This window comes from Rattus rattus, chromosome 7, assembly GCF_011064425.1.
Source record: "Rattus rattus isolate New Zealand chromosome 7, Rrattus_CSIRO_v1, whole genome shotgun sequence".
Classification (NCBI taxonomy): domain Eukaryota; kingdom Metazoa; phylum Chordata; class Mammalia; order Rodentia; family Muridae; genus Rattus; species Rattus rattus.
The window spans coordinates 84,083,113-84,103,383 of NC_046160.1; the positions used below are offsets into that span (position 1 = coordinate 84,083,113).

At 41.2% G+C, this 20,271-nt stretch overlaps 1 pseudogene; it reads left to right on the plus strand.

The window, feature by feature from the left end:
- Nucleotides 1-4,842: 4,842 nt before the first annotated feature.
- LOC116906120 lies at nucleotides 4,843-8,061 on the plus strand (annotated as a pseudogene).
- The last annotated feature ends 12,210 nt before the right edge of the window (nucleotides 8,062-20,271 follow it).

Here is a 20,271-nt window from a genome sequence, read left to right on the forward strand (position 1 = left end):
AGTTAAATAATTTTGGGAAATATAGGGCCAATAATAGTATGTTTTGTATGTTAGTTATTATGGGGTAAGAATGAAAAAATTAAGCAGAGTGTAACTAATGATTAATATCATAGAAACAAATAAAAACTGAAGAAAAAAGTTAGTGGGAAGGGTAATTACAAAGGAGAAAGGGTGAATTAAGACTGTTCTAGTTAAAGGTAGAATGCAATGAGAAAGGGATGAAGAATTACAATCACATAACATAAACAACCTTGTAATCAGGAGGCTGCTGCAAAGAGATTGCCAACCCTAGGTCAACTGTGCCCATTGGACGAGCTTGCCTCAAAACAAAACACAACCCAAGGAAATAGAACAAGACCAAATAACCTAAAGTTATTGTCTTGATGTCTTGATGAGGTCACTTAGCCAAGCACTGAGACAAACTCTCAATTCAGTAAGTGAAATAAGTCACTTGCCTGAGGAAACACAGAGAAAGCTTCTATTCTGTCACTTGCATGAGTGTGATGCAGATCTTGTCTCTACCCCACCTTGTTTTTCTTTCTCTAGTCATTTTGACTAATGTTATCTGGTGACAGCCAAACCTTTGTGGTGTTATGTGTATGGATTGCCCTGTAATCAGAGCATGATGTTCACGGTCTGGGAGACTATTATAACCAGAAGTCTTTCTGTCTGTAGGTACTGGAAAGGACAGACCACAAGCTTTCCACCAGTGAGATAACAGTAGGAAAGGAGAAATCCTTGTCACTGAGTGACAGATGGTTTCTTCCTTCCCCTAATTATTTCAGTCAGAAATTCCTTCCACTTTGTGGCCTTAATCTAGTTATCACTGCCCCAGGATCAAATGTGAATCCCTTCTACTCATTTTATGCACATGATCAACCATATTTTACTAATTGTATTCCTGGCTTGCTTCCAGTTGCCTGTATTCTGCTCTGAGGAAGAATTATGTATAAGGAATTAGAAATTTTAATGCAGCTTGACATCGCCTTTTCAAAAACATCACCAGTCATTTGTCAGGTAGCCATTTATCTCTATAAACTTAACTGTTTCTATGTTAGAACACAGAGTAGATAGAATATTTCCATCTCATAAGGGATCTTAAGTCTGCAACTTCCATTTCTCCAAACTATATTATAGGGCATGCTTACTAGGCCCTATCTTAATTCTCAACCTGCTCCAGCCAGTGATGCGAAGTCTCCCTGGATTGAAGACCTGTGTGGTATAAACAGGGGGCTCCAAGAGTTTTAAGCTCAAGAGTAGTACAAACAAAACACTTCTCATTTTATTGTTAAATCAGGTAAGACACAAGACAATTGTTACAGGTATTAAACAAATACAAGTACAGCGGGAACACACCCAGTGTTATGCCTTATTATCTTTGTCATGTGAAAATAGCCAAGAATATCCCTCCCAGGCTTTACTTTCCCACAGAGATAATGTGGACTTGTTAAGGTATTCCCTTCATGTCCTGGCTTTCAAGTGCACTCACTTCTCATGGCCATTCTTCCTAGAAGGCCACCTTGTGAGAAGAACACTGAGCACTTTGCCGTGTTCGTAGTTCATAGTAAGTTCACAACTTTCCTACACAGGCTTCCACGATTACTTTTTAAATTTTTCTGTGATAAGACAGCATGACCAAGGCAACTAAGAGAAGAGAGTGCTTAATTTGTGAGAGTGAGTCCACGACTATCATGGTGGGGAGCACGGCAGGAGGCAGGCATAATGTTGGAGCAGTAAGCTGAGAGCTTACATCCTCATCCACAAGCAGGAGGTAGAGTCAGCTGGGAGTGGCATGGGACTTTAAATCTTCAAAGCTCAACCCTCAGTGATATACCTCTGCCAACAAGGCCACACCCCTGAATCCTTCCAACACAGTTCCACCAACTGGAGACACATTGTTCAAACATATGAGCCTCACTTGGAGCCGTTCTCATTTAAAACACCTCAGTTCTTTTTGTTTTGCTCTTCATCCATTCCTCTTAAACTCTTAAGTATATTCTGGGAAATAGTCTTTTGACAAATAATGTACTAGATAAATACAAAATAAAGTGGAACCTGGAGGATACAAGATATTCTTGTACGTGTGGACAAAAGGTTATTATTTTCCCCTTTGAATCTATTGTCTTTGGTGGAAACAGACAGAGAGGACTTGTCTTGTTGTTCTAGAAGTCAGCTGGAATTAAAAATGTAGGTTCATCAGCCTCCCAATGTTTTATGCTCAGAATATTTCTGTGAACATAGGTATGTTATACCAGCGATTTGAAAAGAGAGATCGGGGGTTGGGAGTTGGGGGATAACTCAATAATTGTTTGCTGCACCAGGGTGAGGACATGAGTTAGATCCCTGGTACCCACCCAGTTTCTGACTGAAATAATTAGGGGAAGTATGGAACCATCTGTCACTCAGTGACAAGGATTTCTCTTTTCCCACTGTTATCTCACTGGTGGAAAGCTTGTGGTTTGTCCTTTCCAGTACCTACAGACAGAAAGACTTCTGGTTATAGTAGTCTCCCAGACCGTGAACACCATGCTCTGGTTACCAGGCAATCTACATGCATAATACCACAAAGGTTTGGCTGTCCCCAGATGACACTAGTCAAAAAAAAAATTGCAGGGTGTGTGTGGGTCTGAGATCATGTGGATATGCAGGCATTTGGAGCCCAGAGGTTGACACTGACTATCTTCCTCACGTATATCTGCTTTACTTTTTGAGACAGGGTCTCTTACTGAATTTAGAGCTTGCTGGTTTGGCTGAACTGTGGAGGAAGCAAGCTCCAGGGGCCTCCTTCTGTGTCCACATTCCCAGTCCTGGGATCACACAACTTGTTAGGTGCTTACACATCCTGCAATGTTTTTCTTAGCTAGCCACAGTGCTCTACAGAAACACACAGTCTCTTCTGAGCTTCAGTCAGAGTAAGCATGAGTATTAGCATTGATCATCCACATCCCCTACAGGAGACATTTTTGATCCATAGTCATCCACGGTCATCAGCTACTGCCTGTAGTTAAACTGCTATGGTTATCCACAAAACTACCATCATATTTTTAAGAAAAACCTTCTTTATAAAAGCCAGTTCATAACCTGTTCAACACCTAGTTCTGGGCCTTTAGGAAATCAGCATGTCTAGCTGGAATCTGTCCTGTAATTTTTTAATACCTCTCCAGAGCCTTTCAGCACAAACTTTTCTAAAGAACTCTTCAAAAAAAAAAAAAAAAACAATGATGCATGGGATTCCTTTCATGGGAGTTTGATAGTTTACTGGTTGAAACAGGCTGGATTTTTTCTCTTGCCCACCCATATCCACAGGAAGCAAACAAAACTTAATTAGCAGAAGTAAAGCAGAACCTTCAAGGGGAAACAAAGCCTCAGAGGGGTGAATGTCCAGGAAGTTTGGTTTCACAAGAAGACTTTGTATTCCCAAGACTTGCTACCCACAATCCAATACTCCCCCATAGCTAATAATTTCTGACTTTTTTTTTCATGTTTTATTTCCAAAAAGAACATTACCTTTAACAGTGAATACCCCACAGTGTCAGAAGAAAGAACTGGCAGGTGGATAAATGTGGAATTTACTGGCTCGCACATTAATCATCCCAGGTGAGGTGAACAGTGGGCGAGTTTAACAAGACTTTTAGATCTGAAGCTCCAAATAAATAAAAGTTAAAAAAAACCCTAAATCTCCAGAGACATACATTCACAGCCTTCCGAACATATGTGGGGTAGGTTTTACTTTCATTACATAGAATTTTAGTTAAAAAAATATTTTCAAGTGTGCAATATAGTTTATTGAACAAAAGATATAAGATCCCCTTATTGCTTATTAAGCAAGTCTGAGGCCTTTCATGTACAGGACCTTAATACAGAGTTCTAATTGAGGAGCATATATCAGTTAGATAATTCATAATTTCCTCTCCCCAAGACATTGAATCCTGACATAAGTCAATCCTGCTGAAAATTTTCTTTTATTAATAGTTTTTCAGATGCTACAAATAAAGTTTATGTGGAAGTTTCCAGAAAAAATACAGACACAAAATTAGTGTAGTAAAAATGTTGATTATTTTAGCTTTGGGGGGAGCCTAACTCATAGGAGACCTTGAAATTCTGAAGACTACTCAACATGGGATTATAAAATTTTACTTAATCTTTATTTTGTTTTTGAAAATTAAGTCTTGGAGTGAGAGCGTAACACACTTGGCTTGAAAATATTTACGCAAATAGAGTAATTTCCATATCTGTACTTCCTTGATTAATTTTTATTCTCCACATTATTATTTTGTAATACCTATAAACACATAATAAATTACTGCTTATAAATATTGGAATAAAATATATATACATACATACATACATATCACATCTTTGTGAAAATCTGAAAAATAAGAGAATGTCAATGAAAATTTGAATGCACGCTGTATACATTTCCTTCTTGTTTATAAAAAAATGATTTAACCAATCTACACATTGATCCCATTCCCATTCGAAGCCTCATACTTTATAATGAGAAAAATACTTTTCTCTTTTTTTTTTTCTTTCTTTTTTTTTTTTTTTTTTGCTAAGTCACTTTGCACAGAGAGCACATTTTTTTCTTCAGAAATTCCTGGCTCTGAGGCATGGTGAACATATTGGTGGTGTGCTAAAAGTTAGCTGGGTGTGTTCTTGGGTTTTAATAGTACTTGAGCTTGGCAGTTCTCTCATGTAAAATGACGAAAATATGATCTCTTAAAGTCATGGTGAAAGGGGGTATTTCTTCTTGGAATGGGTATCTTCTTCACCGCTGAAGAAATGACTGCAGTGAAGAACAGCCTGATGTAATGAAGCCACCGTGATGTCTGTGGGGCCGCCATGTCTGGGTCCTGGCCCTACAGCACCACAGTTTGTGTTGATGTCCGGGCCATGTTACCATCAATGTCTGAGGGATATGCTGGTCCTGCTTCTCACTGGCTCTGGCAAGTGTGATAGCTGGCCCTGCCCTTCTCCTGGGCCCAGAATGAGTGCTGGACCCTGTGCCAGTGTCCTGTCATTGTCGCTGTGAATGAGGAAAAGAACTGGCAGGCTGACAATTGAGCTACCACCCAGACCAGATCCAGGGCTTTGAGTTGGCCCACCCCCACATCGACCCCATCAAGGATCTTCTAGAGCTTGTGAAAGGGCTGGTCCCATGGAACCAAGCCACAGGATCACCATGACACAGGGCAACAACACGATATCCAAGAGATGTCTCAATGAGGATCCAGTATCGATAGTGTAGCAGGAGCCAGAGGCCTCCAGCCAGACCAATGACTCATTGCAATGAACATTTGCAAGGAAAGCTGTTTGGAAAACTGCTTGACACATGGAAACTTCCAGTGCCACTACAATGAATAAATATGTGATGATGGAGAGTCAGGAAAATAGGAGCGGAATGGTAGTGCATACTCAGTGGAACCGGGAGCTTGACAGCTGGGACAGAGGAGAGAGAAGGCAGTGGTTGATAGAGGAGCAGGTCCTTGCCCAGAGCAGTCAGGTTGACCAGATGGATTTTTGGTCATTTGGGTTTTTTACTATTATTATGGAGGGGGGATGTTACAAAGGCAGAGGGGAAGATATGGTAGGACTGGGAAATGAGTGGGACTGGAGTACATGATATGAAATTCCCAAAGAGTCAACAAAGCCTTATGTTAAAAAAGAAAAGAACTCCTCCCTCCCACCTCTCAATTGCTAGAATTTTAAGTGTGTACCACCACATCTGATTACATATGTACGTATACATACATGCACGTAAACATATTCATACTTTAAAATATTATTTTAAAATCTTTGGAACAATTTTACTTCTATTTTATTTTATTTTAAAAATTATTTTATTTATTTATTCCAGTTGTTGCCTTCTCTCCCAGTACCCCCTCCCACAGTTCCCCATCCCGTTCCTCCTCCGCTTTCCCCCCGAGAGGGTGCTCCCCCTCACTGGGCATCCCCCTGCCCTGGGGCCTCAAGTCTCTTGAGGATTAGGCACATCTTCTCCCAATGAGGCCAGAGCAGGCAAAGCTCTGCTATACATGTGTCAGGGGCCTCAGACCAGCCAGTGTGTGCTGCCTGGTTTGTGGCTCAGTCTCAGGGAGCTCCCGGGTGGTCGGGTTAGGTGAGACTGCTGGTCTTCCTATGGGGTCACCCTCCCCTTCAACCTCTTCAATCCTTCCCCTAATTCCTCCATAGAGGTCCCTGAATTCAGTCCAATGGTTGAGAGATCATGAGTACAGACCAGCTTAGGCAACATGGTAAAAAGCTGTCTGAGAAAAAGGGATGTGGCGCTGTTGATAGAGTATGTATGGTGCCTTGGGTTCAATTCCCAACACTTCATAAACCAACATGGTGAAAGTAGGAAGATCAGAAGTTCAAGGCCATCCTCAACTACATAGGACGTTTGAGGTTGGCCTAGAACACAAGAATCCAAACATAGAATAACAACACCAACCCTAATTCTTAAATGGCCAGCTTATATAAAGTGTTTATTGTATGCCACCTATAGTGTGAGCTCTGGTATTGAAAATAAAGGTTGAATTGTTAATTTAAAAAAAGGGGGGGCATTGGGCTCCTCGGAGGTGGTGGTTGGGGAGGAGAGCCCTCGGGGCAACGCCCTGATCCTGAGTGGAAGCAGTTCCAGCCGACGTGCTGGATCTAGACAAGGAAGAGGATGGCCTGGAGGTGTTCAGTAAGGATGTCTCACTGATGGACATGAACTTATTTAGCCCCTTTGTCAATGATAAGCCAAATCAAGTTTGAAGATGGATCAGATTTAAAGGATCTCCTCATTACAGTTGATGCATCTGAGAGCCCTGTCACTACAGTGGAAACTTTCATCACTTACAGGATCATACCCAAGACATCTTGTGGGGAGTTTCAAATTCCAGTGAATTTGAAGTCAGGCAGCGTTATCTTTAGTTGAAGGGTAAACTTGAAGAAGCAAACCCCACTCTCATTATTCCCATGAGTTTATAAGGCCATTGCCAGAAAAGTTTACTGTGAAAGGCATGGATGGTGGAACACTTCAATGATGACTTCATTGAGACCCGCAGGAAGGTGCTGCACAAGTTTTTGAATGGGATCACATTTAAGGAGGAATTTAAGGTTTTCCTCACTGCACAAGCCTGGGAACTCTCTGCCTATAAGAAGCAAGGGCCTGGATTGCTGAGTAGGATGGGGTAGACAGTCAGAGCAGTGGCATCTTCCATGCAAGGAGTGAAGATTTGGCCTGATGAGTTCATGGAGATGAATGACTTCATTGAAACATTCGGTCAGGAAATAAACTTAATAGATGAAATATCTCAGAGGGTTATTCTGACGAAGTGAAAGAGTATGGCCCTATTCAGATTCTATGGTCAGCCTCAGAAGGAGACCTGGTTGATACACTGAAAGGCATTGCCAGCCGCATTGACCAGTGCTCTAAGGCCACGGAGAAGCAGATGCCTGGCTGTCAGAGGCTTTGCCCCCTGTCGTCCACGAGTATGTGCTTTACAGTGAGACGTTAGTGGGTGTTCTGAGAAAAGATCAAATCCAAACAGAATTGGATTCCAAAGTTGAAGCTTTGACCTACAAAAAAGTGGATGCTGATCTGCTTATAGAGGAAATTGGAAAACGTGAAGATAACGTGGAGTGTGCTAATAATGCCCTGAAAGCAGACTGGGAAAGGTGGAGGCAGAACACGCGGAATGACCTCAGGTCAGTGTCTACAGACACAGTGAGGAGAGCGTCCGCTACTCTGAGCAGTGCCTTGCTACATGGGAATCATTCCTCACAACACAGACTGACCTCCCCTTGGGAGAAGATTCCGAAGATAAGCTTTAATCCTGTGGAAGACTCCTGTTTGATCTTTGGGAGAGAGCATCTATCAACCAGTTATTTTTTCTGGATTGGTTGTGCCCTTTATAAAGAGGATGACAAATGATTTTGCACTGTCTGGAAAACCAACAGCATAAAAACTCAGGTATTCCAGGTCATCAACGTGAATTTGTGATATAAATGTATCTGTCTAGATGTATAGGTCTATTATGTGACATATATTCTATAGATCTGTTATATGGACAGATATTTATCTGTGTCTATGTAGATAGAAAGCTATTTAGTGTACTTTTAATTATGTTCTTAAATTTATGTGCCATTAATTACATATAGAGGTTTTTATTTACATATTTTACTGTGGAATATTAAATCTTCCAATATGTTGCAAAGACTTGATTTTAATAAAATCTTTAATAAGAAATAGGCATCTATGATGTGTTCATTTTCTATCAGAGGCAAATCTTCTGAAAAAGTTTTAATGCTAATTCATTATGTATTACCAAACATATTATTCTTGTACTTTAATGTCATCATAATTTACTTTGATGTTAAGAAATTGAAGTAAATGTACAAAATTATTAAACATGAGTAACAATTATTTAAAATTTTATTAAACAAAATGGTGGTTTTCAAAAAACAAAGAAAGGAAGGAAGGAAGGAAGGAAGGAAGGAAGGAAGGAAGGAAGGAAGGAAGAACTCTTTATTAGGAATCAGGGACCAAATCAAATATTACACCAAAACATGTATCCAACATCCTGTCATTTAGGGCGTTATACACCCTTTAGGCATTCTGTACCATCAAAAGGAACATAGAACACACACACACACACACACACACACACACACACACACACGTGTGTGTGTGTGTGTGTGTTCTTATTTCTCAGTCTGAACCACAGTTATAGCTCACCACTTCCCAACCTTAAGTATCTGATATGACTTTCAAGTACAGATGTCACCTGTGTCACATCAGAAGTTACTAATAGCAGAGGATCCCTCCTGGATTTCAGACCAGAGCTCCTGAGCTAATTGGAACTACCACATTCTTAAAAGTACCTACAATTTTGTAAACTTGAGGTTGTTAAGTGGACAGAGATGTCCTTCTGGTGGATGATTTTCTCTGAGCTATGAAATCGCTTTGTATGTGCATTAAACACATGGAAGTCTGAACCAGCTCCAATTCTAGACCCTGGACACTTGCAACTTATCGTCTCTGGAAAAACACAAGGAGTGTAACTTGCTTCCGGTCATTTCATCACAAAGAGCCCGAGGTGCATTTTTCATCCGAAGCTATTTCATCCATACATCTCCTGTGCCCTTCCTGGATTTTAATAATCACTGTTTACAGCTGTTTCCTCCATTCTCTCTCATTTATTTCCAGAAGTCACATTTTCTGCAAAAGTGCCCCATAAATCACATCCACCAGCCTAGTTCGGCAGGATGTGCTCTTTACTGATGACAAATGTGGTGGTACGATTTGTTCTCAATACAAATGGTAGTAAAATTGGCTTTGAGCCACTGCTCGGATTTCTTTTTTTGTCTCTCTCTCTCTCTCTATGCCTTTGCAAAAGATACCTCCTTAGAACACAGCTCAGATTTCTCTCCCCTTCATAAGCTGCGGACAACAGCTTAAATTTATATTCTGCTTTTAGAAATAAAAAATGTAGTCCATGTAGTTTTAATAATCCCCATATTCATTGGAATCAGATTCTCTGTAGAGATGTCAGCCAACAGACCCGCGGCTAATAAATCCTCAGAACATTCTGACACGGCTTACGAATGACAGCAATTGTGTTATCGTTGCTTGTGGTCTAAGAGAAAGGCTGACTGAGCTGCTGGAAGACGGTTCCATTAATGAGGAGGAGTTGGGAAGTTGGGTTTTAGTGCCAATATCCTCATGTAGACTTCACATATGTGGGACTTCCCCCAGTGCAGGACCAAGAATCCCCTCCCCCTTCACACGCAACTGGGCTCTCTCCAAGGATGCGTGAATTATCTCTTCCTATGTCTCTCACTTTTGCCTTTTCTTCCCTTTTCCCAGCTCCTGTTATTTGAATGCCTGCTCTGATTATATGCTGAGGCCCACACTGATCTGTTGGAATCCACGAGACATTTGGATTTATTTTCAAAATATGCCTCCTGACTTCGCTGAGGAAGCCTGGTTCCACTCTGTGTTCTTTGTGAGAAGCTCAGCCTGGACCAGGGTTTGAGTTTCTGGATGAAACTCACAAACCAGCTCTACGTTGCCGGGCATAGTTCTGCTCTTGAGATGTGTGACAACATAACTGTGGTCCATCTGTATAGTCACACGGCCAGGACAGACTGCGTCCACAACAGTTGTCCCATGAGAGTGAAATGGAGTTGGAAAATTCCCATTTTCTTTCAGTGCAACACCTTATTCATGGGTTTGTATTTGCTGTGTAGACAAATCTACTGTCTGCCATATAGACACACCACACACAATATTGTATATGACATAACCTATGACCCTACACTTTTGGCATTACTTCAGAATCTAGTAACTTGAGACACTATGCCATATTACACAGGACGTAGCTGAACACATCTTGTGTCTACCTTGACTCTGGACTGCATCAGGAGGCCACAGTGAGTTATTCAGCTAAGCACATGTCTACAGAAATGCATCCAGTGATGAGGAACCCCCATGTTTAAATGACTCATGACTGTATTCCTACAAAACCAGGAAGGGCCTGGAAAAGAAGACAGAAAGCTGTGCTTTACTTATGTCCCTCTTCATGGGAAGGAGGTTTTTTGTTTTGTTTTGTTTCATTGAAGTTACAAGATCTGTCTCTTTATTCTGGATCCAGTTGCTCCTGCCGCTCAGTTTATAGTCACAAACATATTTCCTATGTCTAAATAGTGTGTTTCCTTTGGAAATGAAAATTACAATGTTTACAACGTGTCCCGTAGTTAACTGCTTCCTTAGTTTCTGTCAGCTGGGTTCCATGGTGGAGTTGGGATAGGAATTTACTGTGTGAGAGATGTGAAAGCAGTAAATGGCAGATCTCCCAGATCGCACATAAAAACACTCTGAAAATGTAGATAATGGCTGCAAATAGCCCCACACCTACACCACTCAAAAACGCGAACAAGAACTGAGAGACAGAAGCCTGTCAACGGAAGTCAAAAACAAGGAATGCACTCTGGCCATATACACGTTCATGACCTCAAGTCCTGAATTCTCACCACTCGACAAAATTCTGGGTTAAGGACGGAAGAATCCGTACTAAAGAGATCTCCACAAGATATGCTTTTGGGTTGGTTATGTTAAAATGTCCATTTTAATAGAAGAGTTTTATGTTTTGCAATCTTAGTGCCTCAGAAACCCCATAGTATGGCAGGGGATCTCCTAGCTGTACTCAGCAGTGCTGAGAAAATGCAAGCTCTCACATCAGACTGCATCAGACCGCAGAGAGCAGAGCGTAATTCATGAGCTCATTTCTCCTTGTTTCGGCTCTATACTATGCTAGACATCTTGACCTACAACCACAGTGTTAATATAGTTCATGTCGTATATTAATCAGGGACACCCCAATGTGTCAGGCAGCCAGCTGTGACCAGCAGGTGGCTGTGACCTAGCAGATGGCCCATCATTCAAACACATTTGCAACACCTGCTCTTGAGGGGAGCCCCTTAATGCAGGCATTTTCCCTAAAGTCAAAAACATTTCCAACAATTGTACAAGTTATTCTATTATATTTTATCACTTATCACACACACACACGCACACACACACACACACACACACACTCACTCCTTTTATCTCGGTCTGTATTGAGAGTTGGGGAGGCAGAGACAAAGGGGGCTGGTTTTGAGCCCACCACAGGAATACATGGAAATGAGACAAGTACATGGACACAGAGAAAGAGACAAAAAGATTATTGTGACCTGCGAGTGCAAACCCAGGCCTCCCCCAGCCCCAGCTGCCCTCTGCTCACTGAACCATCTGCTCTGCAGCTGGGACACCACCAGAGGCTGTGCTGAACAATTAAATTATCTCCACAGATGGCCACTCCTTAGCCAGACGCTGAACCGTCTTCCCATTGGATGTGTTAGTGATGATCTGTAACCTATTAAAAGTAACCAGTCAAATCTTAAGATAAAAGATGGGTTTTTAAGAGACATAGGGAGCAGATTATTAAAAGAATCTTCCCATCTTGAAATTTTATTCCTTTCCTTCTGATTATTTGAAGGTATAATAAGTTTGTATATTTGGACAAATTATCCCTAGTGTCATGAATAAAAGAACTAGGTAGCGATCCCTGAACTATTTTTTATCATAAAACACCTTAGAAAGATTGTGCTGATGGAGGCAAAAATTACACCCATAAAAATCCCTTGAACCTTGATACTCTTTGCAGGTTAGGAATTATGAATGACTGTCTGCCACAAGCATGTAATCAAACTGCATCAATTCAGTACTTCTACGTCTCAACTGCAGCACAAAATTCAGGTGCCACTGTTGGTTTGAATTAGGGAAAAAAAGGTAACCTGTGATTTAAAATAGAATGCATCTAAGAGCAGGTCTACTAAAACTAAACCTCAAAGTTATTCATTAAAGAAGTTAGTGAGGGCAATGAGGCCACGAGACAGAGGGAGGTCTAGTAAAACCAGCCAAAGCAGGTCATTAGATCGATTCTTGACAGCAAAGGCAGCTGGGTGGCAAGCGACGACGCTCTTAATGAGGCAACCTCAGCAGCAGGGGGCAGAGAAAGAGCTTCCGATGGGAGCAAAGGAGAGTCTAACAAGGCCATCCTGTGTGCATCCTTCACCCAAGAGTGTGCTGATAGCTGCTTGGGATGAGTTTATCTAGAACTCTCTAGATGTTTTTCTAGAACTTTCTAGAATATTTCTAAGTCTTTCAGAGAATTCTGGGAGTGGTTGGGGGCCACAATCCCAGAAAGCGGTAGTCCCTAACTACAAGGTTGACTATCTAAAAATCAAATAGGCAAAGGGCCAGCCACTAGAAGAACATGTCTATCCAAGGGGGTATGTGGCGAGCCTATTTAAAGGCTAATGTGTGATGTGCGGCGTGTTGTTATACACTGCGGATCCAGTGCTGAGTCAGGCCAGGTCTACCTCGCTTCAGCTCTGGTGGAGTGTTGGGCTCGTTACCAAGGCAGTAGAGGTTAGCAAGAAAGAAAAACAGATTTGAGTAACTGCCCTATTGTCCCATATTGATGCTTCATTTCGGGGTTAGGCAGAGGAAAACGGAACAAAAGATAAGGAACTGAAGAAGAAAGGAAAGAATGCAGATTTTAAAAGTGAATAAATTGGGGTGGGGGTGATGGCTTCACCCGCTAAGAACTCACTCAGCTCATGTATGCTTCTCAGCCCCCACATAGCAGCTCAGAAGCTCTGTAACTCCCAGGTCCAGGGGCTGATGCCCTCTTCTGGCCTCCATAGGCACTGCATGCATGTGATTCACTTAACCTACCTGTAAGAAAACCACTTACACATACAAAATAAAATCAAAACCTTAAAAAATACATAAATCAGAAATAATAGATATTGTATTTATTAAATATGCTAATAAAATTAAATGCATTTAAATATATTTTAAGGGTGGCAAATCCTAAAAATACTATGTGCGGTAATTTACTGGTTAAAGTCTAACAATAGTTTTCAAAAACAAACAAAAGTTTGTATTGCTGTGTTCCTGATTTCTTCTAACCACCAACCTGAGATGCCACTGAACGTGGTAGCCAACTAGAGCTTTGCAGCCAGTTTCCCACCTTACATGTTATTTGTACGTATGTATACAAAAATGTAAGCAACTTTGGAAACATAGATATTAAAGTGAGTGTTTTGAGCATTTACTTTTACTTCATATAATGTGTTTATTAATAGCTTAATTTCTAATGGGAGTTATCTTTAACAATAACTTGAAAATCCTGAAAATTCAGCAAGAGTTCTTATAAATATAATAGATTAAACCCTAGGTCAATGTCTGCTTAATAAGCACTGTTATTATCTACGCTTTACGTTAAGGGAAAACTAAATAACAGAGTTCTGGACATTGCATACTCTCCTATAATTTGTGCGTCTGAACTAGGATAACAAATGCAGACTCTAAACTTTCCTAAGGTTTAGACTCTAAAGCTTTAGAGTCGAAAGCTTTTCTGCTTTGTTGATGGAAACATACAAACTCAAAACAGTCCCTAGCAACTCTATTCTATCTCCATTTGCAGTCTAATTACGGATATGGACGGAACTCTCTTAATAGATCCCTCAAGGTTAAGGTCTAATTTAGGAAGGACCAGCTGATTCCATAGCCTACAGGAGCTGCTGAGAGGGAAAGTCAAAGAATAAAGGGGACGCTACTTCATTTTGCGCGCCGTGGGAGGCCACGTGCCAATCCGCTTCCGTCTGCAGGATCTTGTTGAATACACTTTGCAGAGAATAGCAATGTGAATTCACCTTGTTCTTAAAGTTAGCATCCGACATCATTTCTGGCTAAGACAGACTGACTGATAGAAATATAACAGTCACTGGGCTAAATATACATTTTTGTCAGTGCTTTAAGGGAGTCTTCTGAGTGAGTCAAAATTCTAAATATAAAAGACAATATTTGGGGAAGAAATGATATCATTCAACCAAAGAGTCTTTCACAGGAGGTAACTAAATACTGCTGGTCATTAACTATTATTACACCACTCAAGCAAACAGCAAACTTTCTGACATGATCTTTTTAGTGAGTTTCATTTTATCTCTATATTTTGAAACAATTATCTTAAATTAGAATGAGGTATGCTATAGAATATAGACAATTTAAAAGATTTACATTAGTCTTGCTATTGTGCATAAGATTTTCCATCATAGTTATATGTTTAAATGACACAACTGATGAGATCAATTTACTCATTAGGTTGCTTTTTCCCCTCCTTTTATTGAAAACAGATCTTTTCCTCACATCCTGATTATAGTTTCCCCTCTCTCTTTCCTACCTCCTTTCCTACCTCCCTTCTCAGATCCATCCCTCTTTCTGACTCTCATTAGAAAATCAACAGGCTTCTAAGAGATAATAGTATAATATAATAAAACAAAAGCTAACACGTGGGAACAGGAAAATTTAAAAACAAACAAACAAACAAAACAGAAAGAGCCCAAGAAAAGGCAGAAGAAAAAGAGACCCGCTCATTTACACACTCAAAAAATCTCACAAAACTGGAAGCCATAATAAATACACAAAGGATCTACAGGATAAAAAGAGAAAAGAAAAAATACAAAAACAGATAAAATTAACAAAACGAACAACCCTCCCCCCCAAGAAAAGCCCAGACATGACATTCTGTGACAAGGGACCTCCAAAGATGCCCTTGATTTTGTTTGTTGTGTTCTGACGGCCGTAACTGCTGGGTAGGCTGTCTACCTCTAAGAGATTGTCTCTCCAGTGAGCTGCTGTGGAGAAAACTACATTTTCCGTTGCAGGTGGTTGTCTACTGGACTTTGCTTCTGGGTTAGGGATGTGGAGCATGTGTTCATTTCTCCTTTCAGTTCTACGACCCCTTCTATATTGCTTTTCAGTTGTGACATTTTGTGGTGAAGTCAAGAGTAACTCTAGACCCATAAATCAAGTATTTCAGTGAATTAATTTTATACGTATAACCTATGGGCTTTGACTGCATATTTAAAAACTCAAATAATTACAAAAAAATCCATACTTGTTTTTACCCAAAAATAATGAAGATTATTTCAATAACTATTACAGCGAGGAGCTATATAAAAAATATTAATTGCCCTCGCCTGCTGCAGCACTTGGGAGAGCAGGCCCTGCATCTTGTCTAGGTGACATAATAGAGCTGGCCCTGCTGGGATGGATCACTCTGAGAGCATAAGAGCAGGAGAGCTGGCCTTGCCCCTTGCTAGCTAAAGCTTTGGGTAAGCTAGCCTGGGCAGTGCTAGAAAGCTCGCCCTGACTGATGGTGTCAGTGTGGGTGCAGGACAGCTGGCAAACTGACCAGCTCAGCTACAACCCAACCAGATCCAGCGCTTTGAGTGCCCACCCCGATATCAAACCCACCTATGAACTACTGGAGCACACAAAGGGCAGCCAGTCCTGCAGATCCAAAGCTGGAGGATCTCCATTGCACAGGGCAACAGCAGGATATCCGAGAAGAGTCCTGGTGAGAATCCAGTATCGATTGTGTAGCAGAAGCCAGAGGCCTCCAAGGGCAGAGGGAGGGTACAAAGGGACAGGGAGATGAATGGGATTGGGATGCATGATGTGAAATTTATAAAGAAGCAATAAAAAGTATTAAAAAATTAATTGCTTTGTAGTTAATTTATTTAGGTTATGAATTTAGAGAGATGGTGCCTGTGCTGGCAAGTTTTAATGCCAACTTGTCTCAGGCTGTATTTATATTTACTTGTGCATATATATAACACATGCATATATGTATGTAGACAATAACAATATGTAATAATCAAAGGAAAAGAGGCTATCAACTTGAAAGGGTGAGATGGACAAATTCAATGCAGGGTAGTTGGGAGGGGCTGGAGGGAGGAAAGTGGGTGGGGACTCACTGGTTTTGTGTGTCCACGTGACACAAGCTGGAGTTATTATGGAGAAGGAGCCTCCCTTGAGGAAATGCCTCCAGGAAATCCAGCTGTAAGGCAGTTTCTCAATCAGTGATCAAGGGTGGGAGAGCCCATTGTGGGTGGTGCCATCCCTGGGCTGGTGGTCCTGGGTTCTATAAGAAAACAAGCTGAACAAGCCAGGGGAAGCAATCCAGTAAGCAGCACCCTTCATGGCCTCTGCGTCAGTTCCTGCCTCCAAGTTCCTACCCTGAGTGAGTTCCTGTCCTGGCTTCCTTTGGTGGTGAACAGCAATGCGGAAGTGTAAGCTGAATAAACCCTTTCCTCCCCAACTTGCTTCTTTGCACAGGAATAGAGACCCTGACTAAGACAGGGTGGTAGTGATTTAATTCTATTTCCATTACAAACATGTTTGTTTGTTTTTTAATTTGCCTATAGGCAAGTGTATAATGCATTTTCTTGCTTGATGGTTGATGTGGAAAGACCCAGCCTGTGGGAGCTGCCACCCACAGGACTGGTGATCTTGAGTGCTACAAGAAAACAAACTGAGCAAGCCATGGGTACCAAGCCAGTGAAGTGTTCCTCTATAGTTCCTGCCCTGGCTTCTTGGAACGATGGACTGCAAGCTGCAAGATGAAATAAACCCTTTCCTCCACAAGTTGCTTTTGGCCATGGTGTTTGTCACAGAACTGGAATTCTACCTAAGACAGTGCTTCCTGTGATCTCCATGGTAACGATAACAGAGCAAGTTAACAGAAGAGGTTTTTCTTAATCATCACAAAAGGGATTAACCCTTTACTGAGGCCTGAGCCATCTCATTAAGCTAACACCTAGGCAACTTTAAATATTTTTAAAAGATGAGTATACTTGAATATAATTTCTAATAAACAACCTGGTTAACAAATTCAGTGCTATGCACTAGTGTTGTTCACATGACATGGGTGAAAGCCTTTTGGGGGAATCAAATGACCCTCTCACAGGGGTCACATACAAGAGATCGTGCATATAGATATTTACATTACAACTCAGAACAGTAGCAAAGTCACAGTTATGAAGTAACAACAAAACAATTGTATGGCTGGAGGGGTCACCACAGCATGAGGAACTGTATCAAAGGGCCACAGTATTAGGAAGGTTGAGAGTCACTGCTCTAAATGAAAATCTGAAAAATGCCAACTTCTAGATAATAAATAAGTTGCTGAGATCTGTGGCGAGGGCAGGTCTTCTGGGGAAAGTGTGAGGAAGGAAAAACAGCTCGAGTTTATTGTCAGAGCTCCAACTGTAAGAGCTGTGGCTACAGTGTGCAATGAATGGTCGATGAAGACAGAGTCAATGTGTGTATGTACGTACAGGAAACACAGCACAGAAAGTGTTAGCTGTGCTTTCAGTGGACTGGGAGCCTTGAAGCAGATCTGCGGTGTATATATAACTGAGTCATAGTTGTTCTAAAGTAGTGGTTCCCAACCTATGGGTCGTGACCCCTTTGGGGGGTGGTGGTGGATCGAACGACCCTTTCACAGGGGTCACCTATCAGATAGCCTGCATATCAGATATTTACATTATGATTCATAACAGCAGCAAAATTAGTTATGAAGTAGCAACGAAATATGGTTGAGGGTCACCGCAACATAAGGAACTGTATTAAAGGGTGACAAGATTAGGTTGAGAACCACTGCTCTAAAGGTTCAAAGTGTAGGGGTGAAGTGTTGTTGCAGGGCCATTTCCTGAAAGTCCTGCAGTCCAGGAACCAAAATCAACCCTGTACAAGAAAGACTTGCTGTGAGTAGCTTCTATGAGACTAATATTGCAACCATGGGCATGGCAAAGACATGCTCGAATGCCATGTCTTTTCTCCCCTGGCTGTGGACTAAATCCTTACTTCCTGGCCTGCCTTGCATGTAACTGAATGGACGCTAAGGAATGAGAGCTGAATGACAGTGCCCAATCCCAGGCTTGCCATGCCAGTGTCCCATGGGACCCATCATATCCTTAGAGTCCTCATTTGCACCTGGGTGCAGAGGATCCTGCACAGCAGCTGAGGTCCTCGATGAGAGAAGAGTCCCCCTGAATGATGTCACTGAAGCTCCCCTCAGACCAGAACACCTTCCGGCCTCATGAGTCAATGTGAATGGTTGGGTGAAGCCGCTGGCACCTTAAGGACTGAGTTTCACAGCAGCTAACCCTACCTGCCTGAATAATGGGGAAAGGATACGCCATGTGAGCAAACAAAATCAAACACAAAAATCAGAACAAGTCAGGAATGGTAGCACACTCCTGTAACCCCAGACCCTGGCAGGCAGAGGCAGGGGGCCTTTGTGAGTTCCAGGACAGCAGAACTACATAGTGAGACTCTGTTTCAAAGACAAGAACAACAAAAACACTACAAATGCATACATAAAACAAAACAACAACAAAAAAATCTTCCTCTTCTTTTTGCTTGTGCTAAGGCTGTACCCATTTTGTTTAAATGAAATTGTCACTTCTGATAGAGAGATGATGGTTCTTGATGCTTATTAGATAACGAAAGCACAGCCATTTTCAGCAGGAAAACAAAGGGCTTTGGAGATATAAAGAAAAGGAGAAAGGTTTTGAGAAATTTACACATCTTTTTTGTCCAAGGAAGAGCAAGGGGAAACATAAGAATAAGTAAATCCAAGAACTAAGTAAGCCAATCAATTGTAGTCCTATAAAATTCTGCATGAATTAGAGCCTATAACATGTATGTATTGTACAGGATTTTGTGTGTCTAGATCAGCAAACTATCTTATTTAGGTGGGCAATTATATCTTATCAATTGGATCAGAGGTTCTTGTATTGTGTATTCTTTCATGTGGTGATTTAATTGAGTTCAAAAGGGTGTGTGGTGGCAGGACACATTTGACCCGCCATGGAATTGGGATGTGTATGTGTGGCATGGTGGCAACCTGCCTTGGGAACTAGATGGATAGAGAGATTGTTGCTGGGCTCAGAGAGTAGCTATCAACAGTGTGATATGGGATGGAGCCTAGTGGGTGAGATGCTTTGTTGACTAAGATGAAAATATCCCACAGATGCCATGTGGCCCTACGGTGCCAGCACTAGTGTGGGTTAAAAGAAACCTTTTTTTAATTTTACCGAAATAAGTGGTGGCCAACGTGGGGCCTGAACCCACAACCCTGAGATTAAGTGTCTCATGTTCTACTGACTGAGCTAGCGGGGCAAGTTTACAGTAACAATATAAAAATCCACGTGCATATACAAAATAAAATATTCTGGATCACCTTGTCTCACATTTATAAAGCAGTCCCAGCCCATATCGCTTTCAAAAATCTCTCACTTCCCCTCCATATATTTCAGTTATTAATTGCTATGTAGGAGATAAAGAGAAGTGCCTTTTATTATCATAAATGCCTTCTGTTAGCTGGATGTCTTCTTAGTATATGATGTAGTTATTTGAAGACAAGCACCCTGGACTTAGAAATGTGATTTTTAAATAGCTCTGGCATTTTGTTTTACATAAGTAAATTGATATCAACAATATTCTTGCCTATCCCACTTTTGCATGGGATTTAAAATTTAGGGATTTGAGAGGCATAATGGGAAAACTAGCTTTGGTTAAATAATTATTTATTTAGAAATATTGGTGCAACAGTAAGGAATGTAAGGAGAATTTTAAGCATGGTTAGAAAGATGAGAGGGAGGTTGGTTTATATGGCCGTAAGTCCTTTATAAACACTCAGTTCCATAGAACATCAAGTATCAAACTCATTAATTTTGCATTGACACTGAAAATATGATATCAGATCTGAGGTCAATACATGCCTGATACCAAATCCATTACAAGGCAATACTCCCTTCCAAAAATAAAATATGCGCCATGTCTAGACCTATGGAAATGGACCTATGGAAGTGAACCTA